Genomic DNA, 25,751 nt, shown 5'->3' with positions numbered 1-25,751 from the left:
AGGTCAGCTCAGATCACGTACATTTAATGTAAGTTTTGATCACAGACATGGTAATGGTCATATTTGGTCATAGAATGGTCATTGATACTTCATATACATGTACATGATTGATGCTACTCTGCCTCTTTGATCATGGAGATCACAAAAAAAGTCATTACCAGTAATTATGAAAAGATTGTTATCTATAAACTGCTAAAATCCTTTACGGTACAGATTTCAGTGAAGGAACACATTTGGAAACTTGCTTCAGTCTTTTCCGTATTTGTTATCCAGATTCAAGCTTGCTATTAATAAGGACATGCTTTCAAGCCCTTGTACTAACAATGCAGATTTCGATCAAATGGACAAACAACTGATATATTGCTTGGTACCTTTTCAAGTAGAAACTGACACAAATTGTTACAATGATTGACTTGATTTGCGTTTCTACCGATGTGAAGGACAAACGGTGAATATATTGAATTAATCGCAAAACTCATGAAGAAGTCGATACTTGAAAATTGTTACGAAAGTCTTCGCATGTATATTAAATATAGGACAATCATGTGAAATATTAGTTTTACCTTTTTTTTGACATGAGTGACTAGGTTTGGCCGGAGACTGCGGGGCCTGTGAGACATTAACGAGGGGAGAACAAAGACATCTGTCATTGTGGTTGATGAGGCCGAGGTCTAATCTAGTTTGAGGCCATCGGCCTGTGTAAACACAAGTGTGGTCATCTTACGACTGTGCGTGTCTCCGATTCAGTTCACTGTTGGTGAAGTTTGGAAACTCTAAGCATTTTAGGAAGACACATGACTATTTTCTATTTTGGAACTGAAAAGTACAAATGTCTACAGAAACATAATAGGTAAATATGTATCTTTGATATGTATTTTTTATCCAACAATAATTACAGATTGAAAATAAACAAGAAAATAGTGTCAGTAATGTTCTCTGTGCCCTTATATTGAATGGAAAACCAAACACAGGTTATTTTGAAAAAAAAAAAAAATGAAAAAAAAATAATACACATATTTCAAAAACGACAAAATATTGACAATGTCTTCCCTGACTTAAGATTTTGAAACTCGTTTCTATGGTAACATGAAAAAACCACCAAAGAGGACGATATATAGTTTGGGCCTTTTTTGGTCCCAAAATCCATTGAAATTAAAAATCTTCAATAGAGCTATCAAGTGACTGTTTCTTTAATTTTGAACACTTCCACAATATTATTATGCAAACATTTACGGAGCTAAATTTTACATTCCCAAAAGTTAGAAGATTAAAACATTTTTTTTTTCCAAATTTTTTCCAATGTCATTCACAGGATGAATGATGCAATACCAAAATAATCAAATGTCACACTTAATTTTTCATATTTTTTTTTTCCAATTAATAGTAATTTGGTAAATTAGGTACTTTTTGAGTGGGTCATCTTTGACTCATCACTCCCAAGCTAACAGTAGTCGGCCGCGCGGCCTGGTCGGGCCTGATGGATTGGGAAGAGAGTGGAGAAGTATTATATCAAATCTAACTATCCATTGAGCTACATAGTCCTCACTTTCACACCACTCACACGGGAGACGCATGCTTTTTGAAACAGTTCTCGACATTCCCTTTCCCTGACCATTTTTTTGTGACGATGAGAAATATGCACTCTCGGTCAAATTACCTTTGTGACTCTTACACCACAGACAGACAAATCTATATGTCTGTCAATTGTGTCATTGAGAATTCATCAAAATCCGTACAAAATGCACATCAAAATACACATCAAAAATCTAGGTCACAAGTTCACCTGCCCTTTGTGTTTTTGCTGCCATTCCATGACTACATCTAATCGCCTTTTGCAGAAAGCTGCTCTATCATTTCAATAAAAAATAAATAAAAAAATTTATCAATCCAGGTTTCTATTTTTGTTGAAACAGTATCGCCAAACATTCATCCCAACCTGTTCAACTTGTATACAATAAACTCGACATTCAATTTTAGAGCTAACAAGATTTTGTTTTGATTAACATTAAGCGTCTAATCAAAAACATTACCTTGACAACTAGAAACATTCAGCATGATTTAATAACACTTTCAAGACAAAAATAACGAAAGTCCATTCCAGTGCCTTACACAAATAACACGAAAGCGAATCAAATTCTACAACTTCGGTTTAACCCAATCTATGTTTCCTCAATTTCAGAGAAATCCATTTTTCAAAACATGCAACATTAAACTCAATCTGTTTTTCCTCAATTTACTCCTTACAATATCGGGGATGTCTTAATTGACACTCCTTACTTATACAGTTTAGATACATTCAGTCATCTGCAAATCTTAGATTGAACAAGAAGGGCGATGCTCCTGCTCAATCTTGTTATTGCCTTAGGTAGGTGGGACCACCAATTACTATGTATGGTCCTAACAGAAAACAGGTACATTACTTTCTATCAGCCACCAGACTCAAACCCAACACCCATATTCTGATGTGAAAATTGGAGATAATAAAAAAACGGTTACGTTTCACCTAATCAGCTGTATCCCGATAACTTATCAGGACATGATCACCATCGAAGCGTCTGCCAGACTTGAGCAATTTTTTCGAGTATGTGACAATCACAAATATCTCTGCCAGTCTGCCATGCACACCGGCAGTGGAATTTCAATGGTTTTTTAGTACCCCTGTAATTTGGAAGAGCATTGCGACTTGGCGGTGAAATTGTTCGCTTTATATTCACGGGAAGCACCGAGACCCAGGTTGAGTTGAACATGCCACTAATACTGAGTAGCTGCACCAGATACGATTAGCCCTCCATGTAGCCACTCGCCTGCTGCCATAATCAGGCGTTTTACCAGATCAATCTGTTACAACCACTTCCAATGTCACGAGGAAAGTGAAAGCGTTGTCATCCGTCTTCATTATCTGTGCTCAGGGAGGGACTGATCAGCACTGATAGGCATTGATTCATACCTCCTTACCATCCAATTGCTTCAAAGACCATTGAGGACACCTTTGCCGGATTCAAAACTTGTCTTAAATGACAATACACTCATATCAAACGCCATCTAGATGATACTACCCTCGCATGAAAAGAACACCCACAAAAAACAAAAACAAAAAATTGCATTTGAATATTGCCGAACACTGCCAAGGCTGGTGTCTTTCTACATAAAATACTATTTCCAGATAAAGCCGGCTTCTAGCTATTTCAAAACTGCACTATTTTTTTTTTTAACATCGCCTGAATAGCAACTTAACCAAAAAGCCAAAGATTGGTTGTCTTCACTTCACTTGGTGTGGATTGCGTCAGGGGTGTTTTTACTGACAGGGCTGGTGACGGTATCACTACACTGTCTGGTTGTACAAGCTTGCTCCCTATCTTACATATCTGAAATAATTAGCAGCTTTGTATTCTTTTCTCCCAGAATCACATTCATTTTTTTTTCTCTCATTGAAAACATTAATCAACTAACTAGCATTAAATCATCCTTTATCGAACATTTGTATATGTGTCTAAATTTTAACTTGAGAAGCAATATGACGGTCAAGAAAAAAAGCTCGTCGCGGATAGCGGATAACTATCACGGAGATGCTGGCTTCAAAGAATGAAACATCATCACAGAAATGCTGGCATCAAAGAATGAAAAACTTATCACGGAATGAAACATCATCATAGAAACACTTGATTCAAAGAGTTAAACAAAATCAAAGGGAGAATAGTCTGAAATCATGGTCACCGAGAGGCTTGTATCACTGGGTACAATATTAATGTAAGGTGACTTACAACATTGGTGTTAATACACACAAAATAACTGTGGGAACAAACTTGACAATATCATGTTCACCGAGAGGTTTGCATCACTGGGTACGATCTCAACGTAGGGCGACTTAAAACATTGGTGTTAATTAATACACACAAAATAACGGTAGGAACAAACTTGATACTATCATGGTCACCGAGAGGGTTGTATCACTGGGTACGATCTCAACGTAGGGCGACTTAAAACATTGGTGTTAATACCCACAAAATACTGTAGGAACAAATTTGACACTATCATGGTCGCCGAGAGGTTTGTATCACTGGGAACGATATTAACGTAGGGCGAGTTACAACATTGGTGTCAATACACACTAAATAACTGTAGGAACAAACTTCACACTATCATGGTCACCGAGAGGCTTGTATCACTGGGTTCGATATTAACGTAGGGCGAGTTACAACATTGGTGTCAATACACACAAAATAAGTGTAGGAACCAACTTGTCACTATCATGGTCAATGAGAGGCTTGTGTCACTGGGTACGATATTAACGTAGGGCGACTTACAACATTGGTGTCAATACACACAAAATAACTGTAGGAACAAACTTGACACTATCATGCAAGACTGAAGCAGGCAGTTATTGTATATAATAAAACGACTGATTTTTTAAAAAAAAAATTGACGATCCAAATTAATCTAAGCACATCATAATGAATTGTTTTCATGAAACTTTCAACATATATTTCAATAAAATGGCATGTTAATAAAATCAGTGGAAGCGAATTTGGAGATAGTGTTTTTTACAATTGCATTGCCACAACTGTTTCTGGAGAATGTATGCCCTGGGGGTCCTGCGCCGAAGGAAGCCGAATGTATTTCTGATGGGGCTGATAAGGTTACAATTCTATCAATGTGTTGTAACTCGGCAACGTTTTATTTTATTTTCTCTACTTCTGTGAACAATTCGATAGGAGGAATAAAACCTCTCTCGGTAGAATGTTTGTATCACCATGATGACAAAGACCATTTCCTTGGCCCCTTTTGTCTTTTCCTCTGAACTGGAATATCGAGTCTGATTTCATGGAATAAAACTCTGGATTTTTTACCAAAGTTGTTGAGAATTGAATTTGATAACCAAATTTTCTATCTTAAAATGTGAATGTTTGCGCACAGAAACTCCATGGTAACCATCCAAGAGTGAGATTGGTCCAACACTGCCTTCATTGAATTGCTGTTAAAATTGTTCATAAAATTTGAGGTAATCAGCTACTTCTGCTATTTAGAATATTAGTTTCTTCAATAATACCCAATGATACTAGATGGAATTTTGACGATAACAGCATTAATGGTAGAATTCGCTTGAAAGCCTTATAGTTAATTAAATGCTTCCACTGTAGAAATCATTTATTTCAAAACATCTATCCCCTAGCTTGAGTGGTCTTCAACAGAATAACACATCATCACTAAAAGCAGGCGTGTTGAATTTCTGCCCTTGTCATTTTACAAATTACATTTATTGTCTGATGTCCTTGAATTTGATTGGTCAAAACCTAAAACAATGACACAGAAATGCTCAGAAATTTTATTCAAACATTTCTGTCTTCATATAATTCAATACTGTTAGAAAATTGCTTGCTTGAAATAATATTTCTATGAGACAATATCGGTGTCCCAATTGCCTGCGTTATCTATCAGTACATGTACCTCTTTTTGTTTTCTAACTTTCTTAACTTTTAATGACTATGCATATTATGTTGTTTACTGGTGTTCGCTGTAATGATAAATTAACCGTCAGTATGACCCCCAAAAAGGCGAAGATTATAAGCCGCAGCAAAAATTTCCCAGAATACACTACTAAAGACCCATAGTCATGCAACCCTTTATACCATCCCGCCAGGTTGGGTCTGTGTTGTATCTTAAATGTCAACTCACTTATAAGTTAACACGCATTTCTGCAATCAAAGAATGATATTGTCCGTCTGCATATGCGGCTGTTTATAACCATATCAAAAAATGCATATTAATTGTGTAGCATGCGAAAATCTTACAGACATTGTTAGCATTGGTAGAAGATGAGCAAGCTGTCGTGTTTAACAGGAGATAATATCAGACTAGGCCTTAGTTTGTCAGTCAACGGGGCAGTCGGTCGCAGATAGACACGAAAAGAAATCCGTCAGACAGCGTCCGTTGAAATAGTTGTCTATTGATTGAGTAAACAGTAAGAAGAAGATATTGCATAAAACATTTCTGTATAAACATTTACATATCTCGTAAAACAAAGATGGGCAACACCTCCACCAAATGATATCTCGTGCATTACATCTGATATATTTTGGTGTTTGTCAAGTTGGACAGGATAAGGTACAAATAAATACAAATGTTTCACACTGTTGACCCTATGGGCATGGAAAACACACTGATACAGTCCAGAATCTTTTACCGAAATTGGATTTTTCCAACTAAAATCTTTTATCTACACAAGTCCATTTTATTTCGACTTGCCTGTGAAAAAAAATAATAAACCTTCATCTACTTCATTGATAAAAAGCTTTACACAAACTCATTTATTTTAAAGTTTTCGCACATTTATATTGAATCTAAAAAAAAAAAAAAGCCCCAAAAACAATGAAAATGCCCAAAAAACAATGACATATTTTGTGATATATAATATACAGATAAAATGCAGATAAAATTATTTTGATATTTAATAAAGTGTATATAGTTTTAAAAATTGAAAGGGAAATACATCAACTGCAATCCACAGTAGATCAACGCAAGGCTTGTGCACTCTCCTGTGGACTCAAAAGTGCAATATCTATGATTGCTTGAGCTTTTAACATATTATGTATGCCGACATATTGTCCATAAAATCTCGCTCTCTCCCAAAAGTTTGGAAGCGGTGTACTGTAGCTACGGGGCGTGACATTTCTGGTTACCTTGGTGTCGTACAATCCATCTTACCACCTACTACGCACAACTATACTTAAATCTGCCCGATCCTCAGATACAGCTAGAATACTCGTACATCAAACATCTTCCCCCCTGGATGAAATTTGACGCATATTTGTGTAGTCAAACTGTACTATAACCATAGAAACATGGAATCAATATTTGTTATTACTGATATGTGTGTAAAGTTACGGTTTTAGGTACGGCTGTAATAGCCTTGGGTATGGATAGTGAGCTAACCATGTTACAATACCCTAGTGTTATACCATGTCTTACCTCGTAGCTCCCGCCTACAGCTCCCAAGCTTACTGCGACTCGATCACCTTACAACTCCTTTTTATAAATACCAATTCATTAATATTTGTAGACAAAATAAATCTGTAGACTCGATCACCTTACAAACTCCTTTATATAAATACCAATTCATTAATATTTGTAGACAAAAAAAAAAATCTTTATTCTAATAGGTGTTTATTAGGAGGAAAGCAATGTGTAGTCATTGGCTGTTTGCAATTCTGGCGTTAAACAAATAAAGATTTAAATTAAACAAATAACGTACATTCCCAATATTCCTTTGCTATCAGAAGTGTAATATGTTCCAAAACTGACACATTGCATGGTGCAAATATATGGATACACCTAAAGTACAAAAGTTAATGTACGTAATACAAAACCGGCGTTACAAAAATAACCGATACAAGCCAACATCAACACACCTACACAAAAGAATGCTGTCTATATGTGGAACAACCATGCAACCTGCCTGCAGGTTCAATGTGTTATACAAACTCTGGTGTCACCACCAGAATGTGGCTGATACACAAATGTAATGAATGAACAACCCGAGTCGCAGGCAAAGTAACTATTTACCAGGTTCCAGACAGCATGCGAACGGCATGAAACTATTATTTCCAGAATACCAACACAGTATTGTATCAGAATATCTCTTCAGTTTAGCGAACTTTTGCTGGTCAGACGAAGATACCATGTCCAGCTTACCTGTACAGGTGACAACAGGTGACAAAAACCAGCGTTATAATCCATTGAATCTATCGGCCAAATCCTCCAACAATACAAGGAGAAAATGCTACACTTATGATTTCACCTTATTTTGGATGGAGGCTCCCAATTTTCGACCCATACATTTAGAAATTCCATTTAGAATTTTCTACACTAATCCTATATTCTAAGTTCTAATGCTTTACTCAGATTTTTTTTTATCAAAGGTGTTATTTCAAATGCTAATTTTTCCCTATAGGGACACGTTTTTAATTTCCAGCACACTGAATCTCCCCGATGAAAATGATGAAGGTTATAATCAAATATAAATTATTTTCAAATGAAAGTAATTTCAACAAAGCTGGATAAAAAAATCAGAAACTTGTCAAAGAAATACATAAATATAACCTTGATTTGTTTTACAGCAATTATGAAAGCAGTCTTTTTAACTTCTTTTAATCACTCTTGTTGGCCCAGATGCCAGCACGCTGGGAGTCTTAATGCAGAAGCAAACCAGAGTACCGAGAGAAAACCCACCTGGTAGGGCAGATGACACCATACCTTATCACGTCCGATCGGGAATCAAACACCAATCCCTTGGTGAAAGGTGAGTGTGTTATCCTCAGCACCACCCGACCACCCAAAGAAATCCATAAGAGACCTGATCCTTTTGTGCATTCCTGTGATATTTTCAAATAGGTATCCATGATAATTGTATTATTACAGAAAGAATAATTTCATACAAGTGTGATATTTTCAGAACACCTTTGCTGAGAGAAAACACACCAACACTGAATGCCCAGACAGTTTCTTTGTTCTAGGCCAACACCAAAGCATCTAGGGAGAAGGCTAGGGAAAGGGCTTCATACAAGTCATTCAACCTTTGCCCAATCCCATTGCTAATTAATACAGGCAATCCAACATGTTTAAATCAAAGGCTACATGTTACCAAAAATCCAAGGAAAAGACATGTTACAATAACATTTCCACTTCAAAAATAAACCAATGATATTATTTATAATGATTTATTTATTTTTTGATAAATGATCTCGATCTATCACTTATTACGATGAACAAAATTACAGTTAAGGAGATTTTGGTTAATTTCCACATCATATATGCTCAAAACATAAAACAAATACCGCTACTTTCTATATTTACTTGACAGGAATAAAAAACCCTCATTTTTCTCTCCTAAATAAATTCTGTAAACAAACACTACCAAGTGGTAGTTATTTCTATTTGTTTTGGGCACGGTAATTCAACAAAGTCTTGGTTTTCCCCGAGTAGTCAGAAGAAATCAATTCTTTAAAGTTTTGATTGACAGAGATTGTACATTTGTTGCCAGAAATCTTAACTTGGCTGTATCATTATTTATATGCATCTTAAAGCTGAAAGTCCACAGCCCAGAACAGGTCTCCCATTCCAAAAGAATTGTCAGCTTTTTAGCCGCTAATCTTCACCAGAGTTTACTAAACAGATTACAGAAAATGCAAAATCAAGGAACTTTCGGATTCCAAAAATGAAAATCTGAATAAAAATTCAAGACATGAAAGAACTTTTTTATAATGATTTGGGATAAAAGTCTTATTTTAAAATCTTGGCATCGAAATGTCAAGAATGGCAATCTGGCCGTGAATGTGTCGAGTTGTTGAGTTCGCATTCCAATTCATTCAATAACCCAATTGTTCCGAAATTGATTTATTCACATTGGAGGAATGGTTGATTCTTAAAGTATGCTCGAGTTAAATAGAAATCTAGGAGAATTTTATAATTCAATGACTGAATTGATTTCATTTAAAATCTTAGAAAACTACCAGATATACAAAGCAATTTAACATATCACCAGGTGTTTAATGAATACAGTTTCTAAAGTATCCACGCTATCCGTGGAATGATTTTCAGGAGCATGCTTAAATCTGGAGAAGCAGCGTCTGGGTTTAGTTTTTCCCTGATTAAAGTCTCCAGTTTCACGTGAAAGACTTTTTATTTACAAACTTATTCTGGAATTGATGTTAATAATTTGACAAAGAAAGAACCCTTCCACTGACTTATCTGGTGAGGCTGTGAAGGTTGTAACCCTGATGTATCAATATTTTAACCAATACTTAGTACCATTAGGTACATTAGACCCATGTTGGCACTGGACCCACCCCATCTTTCTCATATAATACTTTATAAAGGTTTTAAAGCTATCAGCAATGTTTCCTAAACACCCTGTCCGATGACGTAGGGAAACTTGTATGAACCCCAACCATGTATCCAGCAATAAGCCCAGGGAACCAACACATATAAACTCTGACACATAGAGAGGAGTGGGGTTACTTGACACATAGAGATGGGTGGGGTAACTACCAATACATAAAATACAATATATGAAATTATAACTTATTATTGAAATCAAAGTGCACTGTACCTCATATTTTATTCATTTTTTTTTTTATCATACTGTTTAATGCTCGAGTCATTTTTTCAGAGTTAATTTCTTTTAAACATTTGAGTACTTAATGGTGTATAAAATCGACTGTTAATAATTTGAAATCAGAAACATGTTGTGTAATTTCAGTGGCCTCATTCCAGTTTGCAGCGTGTATAAGATTGTTTACGGATGTATACAACCACCGTGTTTAGAGTGAGCTAACTTTAAAAGTCTTTATATGACATGATTGTGCAGGGTAAGTTATATGCGACTTATGGAAATATCAGTTGTATTGCAGCGAGATCGCTGGCACCAGCGATTGGCGTGTTTAGAGAGACAGTAGGGGCTATTAGAGCTATACTAATCAATATGGCCTCTTCAAGCCAAGGTTGGCCGTCAAGGGGATCGCAAAGTTAAAACAGGCCTACACTAAAACGTGTAAATGAAAATTCATGAATTATTTTATATGAAGACCCCATAATCCAGACATTTTTTTCCCTTAAGAAAACGAGGTAAATTTTCATAAGAGGTCACAGTGTCTTTGGAAACCAAATCGATCTCCAATTCCTCCACCGTGGGGGCACAAGTATGCTCGTAGGCGCTTTAACATTATATGAGATTCAGCGCAAGTCAAGATGACATCCCAATGAAAATTCAAAGACATGGTGAGCATCAAAACGAAGTCTGATCTAATAAGGAGAAACACAGCTAGAGCGCAATATTACCCACCGAAACAGCTGGAGAGCACGTAACCTAATTATATGCGGCCATGTGAGGTCATGAGGTCACCCACAAACTTTGCTGTATCTGTCTCAACCCTTCTGCCTCGTAAGATTTCGATATTGCATTTTTATCCAGTGCTTCGACATGCTGTCAATCCAAGTCAGGACTATCTCCCTTCATTTCTGCTTCATATCATTTCTGTCAAAATGTGTTTTTTATTTGAGCGAGTTCTAATCTACACGGTATCGGTGTCCAGAAGCGATCAGATCAAAGTCAGGAGAAAAAGCTTTTAATAATTTACTTCCAACATCAGCGGCAAATGTCAATAGGTTTTCTACGAATGCTGTGAAATACACATAAATTGGAGGGCCAAACAATAGAATGTTTTTTTCTCTCTCTATTTTCATAATTCTTTTTCTTTAAACATCTGTAAAACATAAGATCACTTTTCTTTATTAACTTTAATATTTGAACTTTTTCATTATTTTATGTCAGATGTTTTTCAATCTGAAGTATATGACGTTTTAGGTCAAACTACTTTTCATTGACCTCTGTCAAAATGACAATCCTATAGCGAGATTATAAATAAATTAACCTAAGGAAATAAACATCATCAGAGGGCAAGAGATTCAGCGCTGACCATAATGTCTTTACAACACAAAGAGGCATAGAAGTATTGCATGCTCTCAACGAGTAACATTGGTATTTTCACTTTACATTTTCCTATTATTGCCAAGCAATTTTTGAGAAGCCACAAATGTTAAAACTAGTGTATCAAATCTCGGATACAGCCTGGGGGTCATCAAATCTGGAGACAGAGTGACAAGACAAGGGCCAATGATCACCACAGACGATACCTTCCCCGAGTCACCCCCATTACTCAGCAGCCGTAGACTTAGTGATGGGGAGTCAACTACCTCAGTTGAGCAGAAATGTCAGGTCCAGAGGGTCGAATAACCGACGACAACTTCACCGAAACTCATTTAATACTCACAGTCAAAAGGTTTTGTCTTCTAAACTTAAAACATTTGTTAGAAATGAACATTAGTTATATATGTGTCAGCAGTCATTCAACTGTCCCTATATAAATTTGGTGTAGAAACTAATGAAAGAAACATTGTTTAATATCGTAAGGATCATTTACAAAATTCTGGTATTTCAAAATGTTCGTTTTAAATTGTAAACCAACAAGGCTGCTGCCACCACGTTTGACAACAGCCTGGAATGCCGTCAGCCTCAGATCCTTTTCTTGTCATTACTGTAGCTCACAAACACCTGCCCGCTACTTCACTTGTAACAAACACAGATGAAACAACCACCTCCCCGTAAGCTTCGAAAAAAATGTGTTTTTCACGTAGAACAAGTCAGAAGTGAGCCTTTGTTTCAGGGAGAGAGGGCTCCCTAAAGGCATATAAGCTGTCCAACCCGGCAGTTCTGTTCACTCGAAGACCTAATATCAAATCACATGGCATAGGTTGACCTAATTACTCATTCAAGCCAGAGGTAGGATTCTCCGGGACTGATGTATCCCTCTGCGACTTACTGGGATAGTAACAACATCAGCCACAGAGGACGTCAGAGCTTAGCAGCAAGAAGTACAGATCTAGATAACGGATCACTAAAATGCTAGGAATAAACCACTCCAAGACTGATGTAATAGATTTGAAAATTCAGGCTCTGTTACGTTGTTTTAAAAGGCAGAAAATAATTCTATACTAAAAAATGGCAGCTTTTTTGCCCATTTTTCTCCGATGAAAGTCAAATTTTTAAAACCATGGAGCTGCCCTTGCTATACGAACAAGCCTAGTAGTACAGCAAGTTCAACAATGGTCAGTGTAGGTACTGTACTTATACACTGGGTTTTACAGTTTACCGGGCTTTCACGCGGATCAGGTGACTGTATTATGCATGTGGATTTAACATTGAATTGTAGCTCCAAAGACTCATTTTTTACATTATTACATATAAATTATTACACCCAACCCATGATATCTTGCAATTAAAAATACGGTAAGAGATAGCTGAGGACATGTCTACGTTACATGGTTTAATGATCCTCATTTCAAACTCATCAATGGACAATGACCTAATGACAGACGAGGAGTCATGAGGCTCCACTGCCTTTCTTAACAACCATGAACTTGAGAGGTATTTTTTTTCTATGAAAATGGCAGACTTTACGACCTTCAACATAATAGTTCGGCATCATTCCCATAGCGGAGCAGTGGAAATCTTTTTCCCCATGAATTCCTTGCCCGGAATTACAGTGCTGAAATCACCATGAAGTTTCCGAACGAGAAATATTTTACTCTGGAAAACAATAGTTGGCAACAATTACCTTGTTTAAAACAGAGGCAGCAAAAAATTGAGCTTGTCACATGCTTAATGAAAAGGGAGAGAGGGCATCTATCAAGCGGATGTTTTGGCCATTTGTTACAACACTGCTCTATCATTAAGCAAACGTCTATATTTAAGTCGGCTCTCTCGCCATCAATACACAGGATGGATGGTATATGTACACGACACGCTTTCCTAAATACCACTTCCAAAACACACAAGCTTTATTTCTGTCCAGGACGAATCACATGTTCCGCCCTCTCCGGACGTAGTTCTTCTGGAAATTTTCTGGTATGATTAATTTCGTTATAATTGGCCCTCAGTAGGTCAGGGTGAATGTCGCCCCCTTGTAACCGATGTCGCGGAATCTGCATACTCGGAATTGGCCTTTAAAAAGACCACAAGAATGCAAAACTGCTGGGTCTCGTACAATTGTGTTGAATCTGCATACAGCGATAGCTCCTATGATGTCAATAATTATAGTTCTAGGCCAAGCATTCATTACTGAAAGTCCTGGGTTCTTATCAATATCAAAGCAAAGTATTTAAATTTTCATAATTTTTCTTGAAGAAATTTTCTTTTTAAAATCTATTAAAAAATATTCTTATTTTTCCACAAAATTTTGTTGAAATTTTATATCAGGCAAAACTAGAAACAATATAGAGCAACTTCATACAGTGTTCCTTAGGGAAGTTCAACATGTGTTGTTATAAGTTTGTGGTTTCAAGCGCGGTATGAATTATCAATGGGCTATTTTCCCCGGCTGACATTTTGACTTGGCCCTCAGACAGCACAACAGTATATATTAAGTGACAGAGAAAAAAGATGTGTCTTTAAACACGTCTAGAAAAACATGCCATTTGCATGGTAATAACACATCTCCAAACACAGACGCCAAACACTTTCGTTTCTGTTTTTGTCGTGACCAAAACACGAAGCTTGGCCGCCTAGACGACTTTTTCGCAGTGTTATTAGTTTCATGCCTCGCCAAGAAAACTTTTGTACATATTGGTGTTTGCGTTTTGTGGTATAACTTACAAAAATGACCATGTCGTCTTCCGCTTGGCTAATTTCATTTGGTTAAGACTAGCATTTGCCGTACAATTTTTAACATATTGCTTATCCTTGGCCAAGACGTGCACTGCCTTGTAACCGTCTCCTTTTCTCTCTCTTTGTAATTGGACAAATAGTGCATAGCTTATAACAATGTCATTTAGTCTTATCCTTGGGTAAACGTACATTTCTCTTGAGAACTTTATTATTTAACTTTGCCATCAGTAAAAAGGGCATTGTTAATCACCCTTCAATATTCTGTTTCCAAGGCATTTTTCCTTACTTTGGATAAGAGGCTCACTACTACTTCTCCTCCTTGGAAGAATATGGATCGTTTATAACAGTCTGTTGTATATTCCCGTGTCTTTGGCAAAAAGGTACTTTGTAACAATTACGTTATTTTCTCTTTTCTTTGCTGCGATTCTTTGGATTGCTTGTAACTGTTTTATTGCTTTCCTTTCCCTTGAGCAAACGGTTCCTTTTTTACGACAATTTTCTACCCCGTTTCCATTCCTTTGTGCATTAGTAGAAACACACTCGCTGTTTTGGCAGCATGCTTAAAACCTGTACATTAAATGATGCAAAGCATTGTTCGGATATTCTGTAATAAAGTTTATGCTCATGGCTATATTTTCTCTAATTTTTATATCATCAAATATACACCTAGCCAAAAAAAAAAACATTTCTGATTTTCATATGGCTATGATATTGACACCCTATTGTCTGCAATTTTTTTCTCTCTGTTCGATCAAACTGAAGTTCCATTAAGTTCCAGTGCCCTGTCCCTCTGCCAATTCCTGCACGGCTGTTATCCTTATCTAGTTATCTCCCTTGGCCATTCCTTATCTTGTCACCCTCCCCATTTCCATGTCTTCCCTGCCACACTTTCCTGTACATCCATAAATATCATGTCTCACCTAATTTTTGAGGAAGTTTCACCCTGGTTATAAATTGTGTTTGTACTGCAGGCCTCTGCTTTGTTTTATTAGCGTTTCGGTTCCCCCGGTGTTCGTGTAGCCCCTGTTTTATGTAAACCCCCACATATGGAGTGCCTTGTAACGGGGCCCAGCCCCCTCGGGGGTCATACCACCTTGAACTTCAGTTGCAATGATACAGTACTATGTTGGGCTAAAGCCAAACATGCAATTTAGCATCAGTCCAGCAATTTCTCTTGAGATCATTGCATATGCTTGCAAATCCTTATCCCTCAACTATCTAGGACCAAGCCCACCTATATCACCAGGTATTGATCATATAGACCAAATATGGAGAGGTGCCTTGTCAGTGTAAAGCAGTACAAGTTATTGCTTTTGTTTAAAGGATATTATATACTTTGTGTAGTTTCCACCCACTGTGAATGTTAATGGAAGCAAGAGTCCCGCGCCGCCCAATCTTCTGGCCATGTCTCGTGCTGGCCAATTTTGGCGTAACTACCGTACCAAGCGAGGGTGTTAATTCCGAGTGATTTTTCTATATTTTACATGCCAGCCAGTGAAAACCCCAACAAATAATTCATCATTTTTTCCACCAAGCTAATGAGCGAGGCCATCAGTGGTCATGGAGAAATTCACTCGGTAGTGTTTGAGCACACGGCCTGGTCAACTTAACATAACCTTAACAAACCATTCCTCTCTAAAAGTGGGTCAAAAGAGGTTTGGAATATTCTCATCCTTTACAATCAAAAGCAATTGGGTTACACGCAGAAATGAGATTAGAATGATTGAAAAATTAAAGAAGCCATTTTCCGGATGCAAGAAAAATCGCAGATTGAGATAACTAGCCATGGGACTCGATGAATGAAATACTATTGTGAATAACAGAGTGACTTTTTATCGTTAATTCTCCATTAATTAGAAACATGATGCGGTGAGAGGGAGTAATAATGGTGAGATTTGATCAGGTTAAGAAGCTGTTGATATGTAGGGAGAGCTTTGTAGCACGTTGTTTTTATTGTTTCATCACGAAGGCTGACAGCAACATATGTGTCCATATCCAATCGCCGCGGCCAACACCTTGCTCTCCGGCCTTCACACAGCCACTCAATAATACATCACATCCATTCAGGTCTCATAGGTTGGTACAGTGACGGTCATTTTCTCCAGGCATACAAACTAGCATAAATATTGGAATCTCACATTAATATTTCTCGAAACACTGCCACGTGATCTACCCAAATCAGACAAAACAACCATTAGCCTCTTTGTAGTATTGAGAGGGATTAATCATGAAATTCTATAGGGAAATATTCTAACGATATATTTAGAACATCTTATCTTGTGATTTTTATAAAAAAAAAGATGTTTAAAGTATTTCGTTTGTGTATCTTCCCAAAGATAAAACTGTAAATTGTTCATAGAGCTTTAGCAGGTTAGTTTGTGTAGCATTCATGGAAATATCCCTTTCTGAGCAGCTTTAACTCATACACCCCTGAACTTTCATAATGAACCATTCCAACCTTTGAATTGGAAGAGTTTAAATGTGTCTTCAGGGGTGAATGAGTTAATCGACAAAACAGGAATCCGTCATCACTAATCCATAAAATTATTTCTTTTATCTGTGTCATTTAAGTGGAAACAATTTAAAAACAAAAAATGCATTTCAGGGAATTTTTCCTATAATGTTATTTCTTTAATCCTCAATGAGTTTATGAATTCAGCTTTTAGAATGAAACGTTTTTGTTTATGTAAATATAGGAAGCAGACAAATCTTCCATACATGGAGCCTTTCAGCAGACGACACTTACAGACAATGTAATATTTGTTTCCTCACCTATATTCCGCCTACAGCCAGAAACAGTCTATTTCTGTACGACTAAATGTAATGGTTTCGTGACATACATGCTTGCAATATCATAGCTCGGAAATCATATCTCAGCATTTTCATCATTATAATTTTCTGAGTTGGGAGACAGGGAAATACAAGAGACCAAAGCGAGCAATGAAACATGAATTTGAAATCCATTTAAGGTAAAGTAAACACTCATCCCGTCAGACCGCAACAATTCTCACAGGTAATTACCGATACTGCAATAAAGGTTCCAGTGATAACACTTTACCAGTTCTCTATAGGAGACTTAGGATTTGACCAACTCTTTATAACAGCCATGCCTCCCGAGAGCTAGATACACTGACGGGAGCGCGTGCTACCAGAGCCAGCTCTCCCTGACACATCACTTATACACGAGGACGACACAATGTGCACAAGCTTACTTTACAGTCATTAACAAATAAGCCAGACAGAGTAATGCTAATTAAATAGAAACAATTTGATATGTATTTGATAAATGTCATGTAAACATTGAATCCTCTTCATGTTGACTGTCTCCCACTATCTGTCAAAATCGTCTGTTTCTCATCATAGCTTTCTCTCTCTCTAATCTTTCTCTTTCTGTCGACTCTCTCCCTCTTTCTGTCAATTGTGTTTCTCATCTATAGTTTTTCTTTCTTTCTTTCTGTAATCATTCTATTTCTGTCGACTGTCGCTCCCTCTTTCTGTCAATTGTGTTTCTCATCTCTAGTTTTTCTTTCTTTCTTTCTGTAATCATTCTCTTTCTGTCGAATGTCTCCCTCTTTCTGTCAACTGTGTTTCTCATCTCAACTTTCTCTTTCTTTCTCTATTCCTGTAATCTTTCTCTTTCTGGCGACTGCCTCCCTATTTCTGTCAATTGTGTTTCTCACCTCACCTTTCTCTTTCTTTCTTTCTGTAATCATTCTCTTTCTGTCGACTGTCTCCTTCTTTCTGTCAATTGTGTTTCTCACCTCACCTTTCTCTTTCTTTCTTTCTGTAATCATTTTCTTTCTGTTGCCTGTCTCCCTCTTTCTGCCAATTGTGTTTCTCATCTCAACTTTCTCTTTCTTTCTTTCTGTAATCATTTTCTTTCTGTTGACTGTCTCCCTCTTTCTGCCAATTGTGTTTCTCATCTCAACTTTCTCTTTCTTTCTTTCTGTAATCATTTTCTTTCTGTTGACTGTCTCCCTCTTTCTGCCAATTGTGTTTCTCATCTCAACTTTCTCTTTCTTTCTCTATTCCTGTAATCTTTCTCTTTCTGTCGACTGGCTCCCTATGTCTGTCAATTGTGTTTCTCATCTCTAGTTTCTCTATCTCTCTCTCTCTCTCTCTCTCTCTCTCTCTCTCTCTCTTCCTCTATCTCTCTGTCGTTTGTTACTCTCTTCCTGTTAACTGTCTCTCTTTCTGTCAATTCTCTCTCTTCCTCTCTCTCATACCCTGGAACTTTGACTGTATGTTACTTTCTGTCAACACTCACTTCCTGTCAACATTTTCTCACTTCCTGTCAACAGTCTTGTACTTCCTGTTAAAGGGTATCACTTCCTGTCAACATTTACTCTCTCACCCTCCAACTCAACTATCGTCACTTATATCACAGATGTCTTTCTCTACTTGTTATTAAGCCTGCTGTTTCTCCTCTGCCTTCTGTCTTCATTCTCTTCCTTTCTATTAACTTCCTCCCTCTCTGCCAATTATTTCCTTTTTTTGTTGATTTTCTCTTCCTGTCAACTGTCTATCCTTTTTTCCCCCTTTTTCTCATCTTGTCAATTTTCTCTCCCTATCTGTGTCAACTGTCTCCTGTGCCTTGTCAGCCAATCAGGATTTAAAAATAAGGCATTTCTGTTGGCTTTTATTTATGTAAGGCAAGACAATGGATTGTGTTCCTTTGTGATTCCCTAGTGAGTGTTTCATTTTCCCTGGAATAGCGGCGGAGAACCAACTTAAATCAATAAGATTTTACTCCTCTTGTTGGAAACATGTTTTTTTCTCCTTCGTTTCTTCGGTTTAACTTACAAAATCAATACAGGTGTACCCTTGTTTGGTGATTATGTGTTTTTTGTTGTCAAGCAGGAAACAGGAGGATACTTGAACACAACAGGTCATAAAAACAAGTGGTTTATAGCTAATAATGGTCAAATGTAATATAGGAATCGGCGACATTGTGTGTGGACAAGTAGTGATAAGCAATAATCTAATAAAAGGTAAATTGATTTTAGACCAAGTATAGATTACCTGATTCCAATTTCCCGTAACTGATTAATAAGAAAAATCTTCAGCTATATTTCTACAGCACTGAACTAAAATGAATACAACTGTCCATATAGTTTTAGATTTAGACTAATATGTTTGATTTCAAACTAATATGTCCCTTCATGTGCAAGAGTTTTTCTTTGGCTACAAGGAGTTAACATATTATATTGTACATGTACTGGTTGGTATTATGTGATGTCACTATGCCTATAATAGTTAGTTTTCGTAAATTCTAAGTACATTTTCTTTCGTTTTGGTGAAATATTATCAAGATAATTTACTTACGCCGAAATCTTTGACAATGTACATTTAACTCTGTATTGTATCGCATATAAATTCAGACAAATTCTAATAGAAAATTGATTGGTTCATGCTGTTCAATTGTTTTGATTTATCGATTTTTAATTCACTAACCAATAACCAAGTGTGTAGTGTGGACCTACCAATACACTTGTAGGTATCTCAGACCTTGTGTGTTTGGCTACAAAGACACCTGCTATTTCAGATTTTTTGACATAGATCCTTATTTTGGTATTTACCCCAGTCAGGGAAACAGCTCCGACGAATCAGAGACACAGACCCTGGAACCGACCAAAAGATCCTGTCAAGGATATGAGAATGTACCATAAACATTGAATCAAACACACATATTCCAAGACCAACAAAAACATCTATTTGATGTCAAAGCTCAAAAATTGTCGACTATTGCCTTTCAAAGCATGTTGTGCCAGTAGAACTAATGGCTACAGCTGACTGAGCACGGCTGTCTGCTATCGGTGATAATATTCCACACTAATTACCACATCTGTATTAGGCCGCCTGGTACATGGCCCTGCGACTTCCTACATTCCCATCCCTTTGTGGTGTGTTGTAATTTAACATTAAACATCCAAGCCAGAACAGAATAAAGCCAATATTCCTTTTTCTGGTTTTAGAGGTCCGTAGTCAATCATCTGTATCAGCCTTATCGGGGGGGGGGGAGAGGTTGGCGTCCTTCTCTACTTTAATGACAATAAACAAAGGTACAAAACCTGAGTGCAAACCATATCTCTTACTGTAGATAAAAACCAAACTTCATTTTAATGAATATGCTTATCATTAATTGCAATTATCACAAGCAGTTTCAAAATAAAATGCATCGTGCGATATTCTACACGTTGACTCATAGCAGTCTTCAGTCTCCTATGTGCATTAGATTTCCAACAAAAATTCTCTCTGTTGATATTAGGAAGAAAAACATTAACTGTGAAATCAAGGTTCGTAGGTGGTAAAACTCAAACATGACACAACATTAAAATCCTCAGGTGGTATAAAGATAAAACTTTATACATGATACAATTATGACTTTGATAAAACAACTCAATCAAGATGATAAACATTGTAAGCAATATAAACAGAAATGTCACCCTAATGAAACATACAAAAATATCACCCTGCAGATAAACAGGAATGTCACCCTACATATACACCAATGTTATCCTGCAAATACAGCAATGTCACCCTACAGATACAGTAATATCACCCTATAGATACAGCAATGTCACCCTGCAGATACAGAAATGTCACCCTTCAGATACAGAAATGTCACCCTACAAATACAGCAATGTCACCCTACAAATACAGCAATGTTGCCCTACAGATACAGCAATGTCACCCTACAGATACAGCAATGTCACCTTACAGGGCTAAGAATGTCACCCTACAGAAAATTGAAATGTCACCCTGCAGATACACAGAAATGTCACCTTATATATACAGCAATGTCACCCTTCAGATACAGAAATGTCACCCTACAGATACAGCAATGTCATCCTACAGGTACAAAAATGTCACCTGCACTTCATACAGACACTGGCAGGCAAGGAGAGTCTAGCTGCAACACTGGCAAGGAGAGTCTAGCGGCAACAGAGGACATGTCATACAGACACCAGCAGACAAGGAGAGTCTAGTGACAACAGAAGACATGTCATAGAGACACTGGCAGACAAGGAGAGTCTGGTGACAACAGAGGACATGTCATACAGACACTGGCAGGCCAGGAGAGTCTAGTGACAACAGAGGACATGTCATACAGACACTGGCAGACAAGGAGAGTCTAGTGACAACAGAGGACATGTCATACAGACACTGTCACCCTAATGAAACATACAAAAGTATCACCCTGCAGATAAACAGGAATGTAACTCTACATATACAGCAATGTTATCCTGCAGATACAGCAATGTCACCCTACAGATACAGCAATGTCATCCTATAGCTACAGCAATGTCACCCTGCAGATACAGAAATGTCACCCTACAGATACAGAAATGTCACCTTATATATACAGCAATGTCACCCTACAGATACAGCAATGTCACCCTACAGATACAGCAATGTCACCTTACAGGGCTAAAAATGTCACCCTGCAGAAAATAGAAATGTCACCCTGCAGATACAGCAATGTCACCCTGTAGATACACAGAAATGTCACCTTATTGATACAGCAATGTCACCCTACAGATACAGAAATGTCACCCTGCAGATACAGCAATGTCACCCTGCAGACACACAGAAATGTCACCTTATATATACAGCAATGTCACCCTACAGATACAGAAATGTCACCCTACAGATACAGCAATGTCACCCTACAGGTACAGAAATGTCACCCTGCAGATACAGCAATGTCACCCTGCAGATCCACAGAAATGTCACCTTATATATACAGCAATATCACCCTACAGATACAGAAATGTCACACTAAAGATACAGCAATGTCACCCTACAGATATAGAAATGTCACCCTACAGATACAGCAATATCACCTTACAGATACAGCAATGTCTTCCTGCAGATACACAGAAATGTCTCCCTGCAGATACAGCAATGTCACTCTACACCTACACTCAGAACTTTACCCTATATTTACAAACAGAAAAATCTCTGTTCAGATCTGATTCAAGTATAAGAGACACTGGGTACATTATATCACATAATGAAACACTTCCTCGTACAGCGGCACCAAAGTCCCCAATCCTGCTTTCTAACTGGCATATCTATAGCCTTTAATTATAGACTGTCTATATCTGTTTAACAATGAAATTCAACGTAATTTACTTTAATTAAAAGTAATGGAGTTCAACACACCTTAATTCCATTTAAGTTGCTGTAATCATCAGAAACATTATACCAGAAATTAACGAGTTTTTTACACCACACAACAACGCTCTCTATGTGTACATGCCAATTAAGCATTACACATGGAAACCTTGCAATCACTGAACTTAAGGAAGTCCATAAAAGACAACAGCTGAAGCAAAGACTACAGGTACAGGCCTGGTAAACCCGCACGTCATACCGATACTGGTACAGGCCTGGTAAACCCGCACGTCATACCGATACTGGTACAGGCCTGGTAAACCTGCACATCATACAGATACTGGTACAGGCCTGGTAAACCCGCACGTCATACCGATACTGGTACAGGCCTGGTAAACCTGCACATCATACAGATACTGGTACAGGCCTGGTAAACCTGCACTTCATACAGACACTGGCATGCCAGGAGAGTCTAGTGACAACAGAGGACATGTCATACAGACACTGGCAGGCCAAGAGAGCCGAGTGACAACAGAGGACATGTCATGCAGACACTGGCAGGCCAAGAGAGTCGAGTGACAACAGAGGACATGTCATACAGCCACTGGCAGGCCAAGAGAGGCTAGTGAAAACAGAGGACATGTCATACACACACTGGCAGACAAAGAGAGACTAGTGACAGCAGAGGACATGTCATACAGACACTGGGAGGCCAAGAGAGTCTAGTGCCAACAGAGGACATGTCATACAAACACTGGCAGACAAGGAGAGACTAGTGATAACAGAGGACATGTCATACAGACACTGGCAGACAAGGAGAGTCTGGTGACAACAGAGGACATGTCATACTGACACTGGCAGGCCAGGAGAGTCTAGTGACAACAGAGGACACGTCATACAGACACTGGCAGACAAGGAGAGACTAGTGACAACAGAGGACACGTCATACAGACACTGGCAGACAAAGAGAGACTAGTGACAACAGAGGACATGTCATACAGACACTGGCAGACAAGGAGACTCCAGTGACAACAGAGGACATGTCATACAGACACTGGCAGACAAGGAGAGTCTAGTGACAACAGAGGACCTGTCATACAGACACTGGCAGGCCAAGAGAGTCTAGTGACAACAGAGGACACTGGCAGACAAGGAGAGTCTAGTGGCAACAGAGGACACGTCATCTTCTCTGTAAATCCGGGAGGTGAAGTGGTTTTCGGGAGTGGGGGAAGATGAGGAATTTGTTAAGGAAGAATCTTCATCCTCTATTTAAATTCAAAGATTTAGAGTTTTATGGAGTAGAAGAGAAGAATAAGACAGTACTACAAGGGAAATTGTGTGTAGGGAGGGGCAATATGTTTTAGATCCTAGGGGTGAATAACTTTCAGGTAAGAAACAGAATTTTACCTAGTAAAATATCAATCATTTATAGTTCAGTGGATGAATATTTTACACTCAATATCCCCCACTACATATTTTCGTTGGAGAATATCACTCGCTTAATATATATCTGGAGGGTGAATATCCTTTCTTTAATATCTAGTGGGTGAACAGTTTAATTTCAATTTTCTAAGGGGTTAAGTTTTTTTACACAAAATATTCTAGTGGGTGAATGTCCCTCACTTATCAGGTTGAATAACTTTCAACTTACATTTGGTTGGTATATATCTTTACCTTAATAATCTAGTGGATGAAGATCCCTAACTCAATATTCTAAAAGGTGAATAACATCCAATTATGTTCCTGTAAATGGATGATTTCATTAAATAATTCAGATGAATATCTATTCCTGAAACATCATTTTAGAGGGTGAATAACTTTTACTCGATCAAACAATATGGAGTAAAAAACATTAAAAAGAAAAAAGGAGATAATTTTTTTGGCTGATTAACCTTCATGTTAACAAGATCACTTAAGTGGGTGAATATTTTTCACTATATAAACAAGAATATCTGCGGGGTGAATAACCTTCAGGTTAATGAACAAGTTGATTATTCTTGGGAACCTTTTTTTTTAGAATTTACACAATATTTCAAGGATGGGTATAAACAAGTGTACTCTAGCAGTTGTACTAGGGTTGAATACCTTCTGCTAAGTAAACAGTATTCCAGTTGAAATAAACAGTATTCCTGAAACTGTATAATTTTTATGCACTAGATAAGTATTCTAGGGGTTGAATGACACTCATTCACTAGACAGAATATTCTTTGTGTGGATAAATCTCACTTGGCAGTATATAACACTGGCTCACATACAGTATCCTAGGGGTGAATAACTCTCATTCTCAAAACAGACTATTCTACGGATGAATAACCCTCGCTCACAATATCAAGTATTCTACAATTTGGAATCTCCTTGCCTGGCAACCAGAATACACACGAAGGCTACTATTCCAAGTTTCTTCAGACTCCAAAATAAGTGGACAGATTGTTTTTACCTACAGTACATGTAACACTTACCGGACAGAGGCCCAGCGCGGGGGTCTGTGTGGCTGTTTCCATCATCATGAACATCTCTAAGGGGTTCCCTATCCCACTCTGTCCCCCTCCGGAAGTGTACAGGTATTGGCCGGCACCGAGATCCCAAACGTACTTACTACACATGAATGTTCTAAAGCCGGGTCAAAGTCGTCATAAAGTCCCAGTAGTACTCCCCAAACAAGACTCCCACCAGATATCAACATGTACTACTGTACATTAATGTTCCTAACTACAGTGCTCCGCGTTAATCAGACAAGTCCACAGTATCCCAGTCCTAGACAGAAGTCCCAGATGTACTTATACTGTACATTTAGATACTGTCCCTATACAAGTTGTTAGTGTATTCCAGTCGGTTCCCACATGTATTTACTAGACACCAGCGTTCTAAAAACTAGTGCACGTCTTTAGACCCCACAGCAAACTACGACTGAGCCACAGCGACCGGTGACGAGTAACGCACCAACCAACGCCAGGCTATACCACGACTGCACAGAGAGGGAAGCCTGTGTCTCACAGCACACAAGGAGCCGTTAGATAGCTGCTGGGATGATCCTATCGTAGCCAGCACACGAGTCACTGCTTATAGGCTATACCTAGGCTCGCACACTGTTCAGTTACTGCTTCTACTGATTCACGCGTAACATATGTAAATAACCCTTTTTTCTAAAAAAAAAAAAAATTACGATTTCCCTCATGCAATTTTAAGAGAAAAATGTATCATCTGTCAGAGTGATGCTTCATTACTCCGCTATTGACCAGGATTGGTTCGAGAGTGACCAGGTTGGATAGAGGGGTTGGTGTAAGGGAATCACCGATGGTTCTACGTGGTGTGCTGCTATGAGCTTATTGTATTATATACCAAGCCTTTGAAGCCACACGACCGAGCCCCAAGGGACTCGCAGCTTTATGCTCGAGAAGCACCCATCAGCAAG

General features: G+C 37.9%; 1 protein-coding gene across 10 annotated transcripts in view; it reads right to left on the bottom strand.

Annotated features, from left to right (window-relative positions):
- LOC110462155 (nucleolysin TIAR-like) overlaps positions 1-25,751 on the bottom strand; it is a 290,371-nt gene that overhangs the window by 64,159 nt on the left and 200,461 nt on the right. The window contains exon 1 of one of the 10 annotated variants that reach the window (XR_002464246.1): positions 24,799-25,074. The exons of the other annotated variants lie outside the window; for them this stretch is intronic. The gene's annotated coding sequence lies outside the window, so the exon portion shown is untranslated. Of the gene's footprint in view, positions 1-24,798; positions 25,075-25,751 lie in introns of those variants that run through there. 10 annotated transcript variants of the gene reach the window in all.

The sequence above is a fragment of the Mizuhopecten yessoensis genome, unplaced genomic scaffold (genome assembly GCF_002113885.1).
Source record: "Mizuhopecten yessoensis strain PY_sf001 unplaced genomic scaffold, ASM211388v2 scaffold1429, whole genome shotgun sequence".
NCBI lineage: Eukaryota > Metazoa > Mollusca > Bivalvia > Pectinida > Pectinidae > Mizuhopecten > Mizuhopecten yessoensis.
The sequence above is the reverse complement of the archived record's forward strand: the minus strand, read 5'-3'. Positions and strand labels throughout refer to the sequence as shown.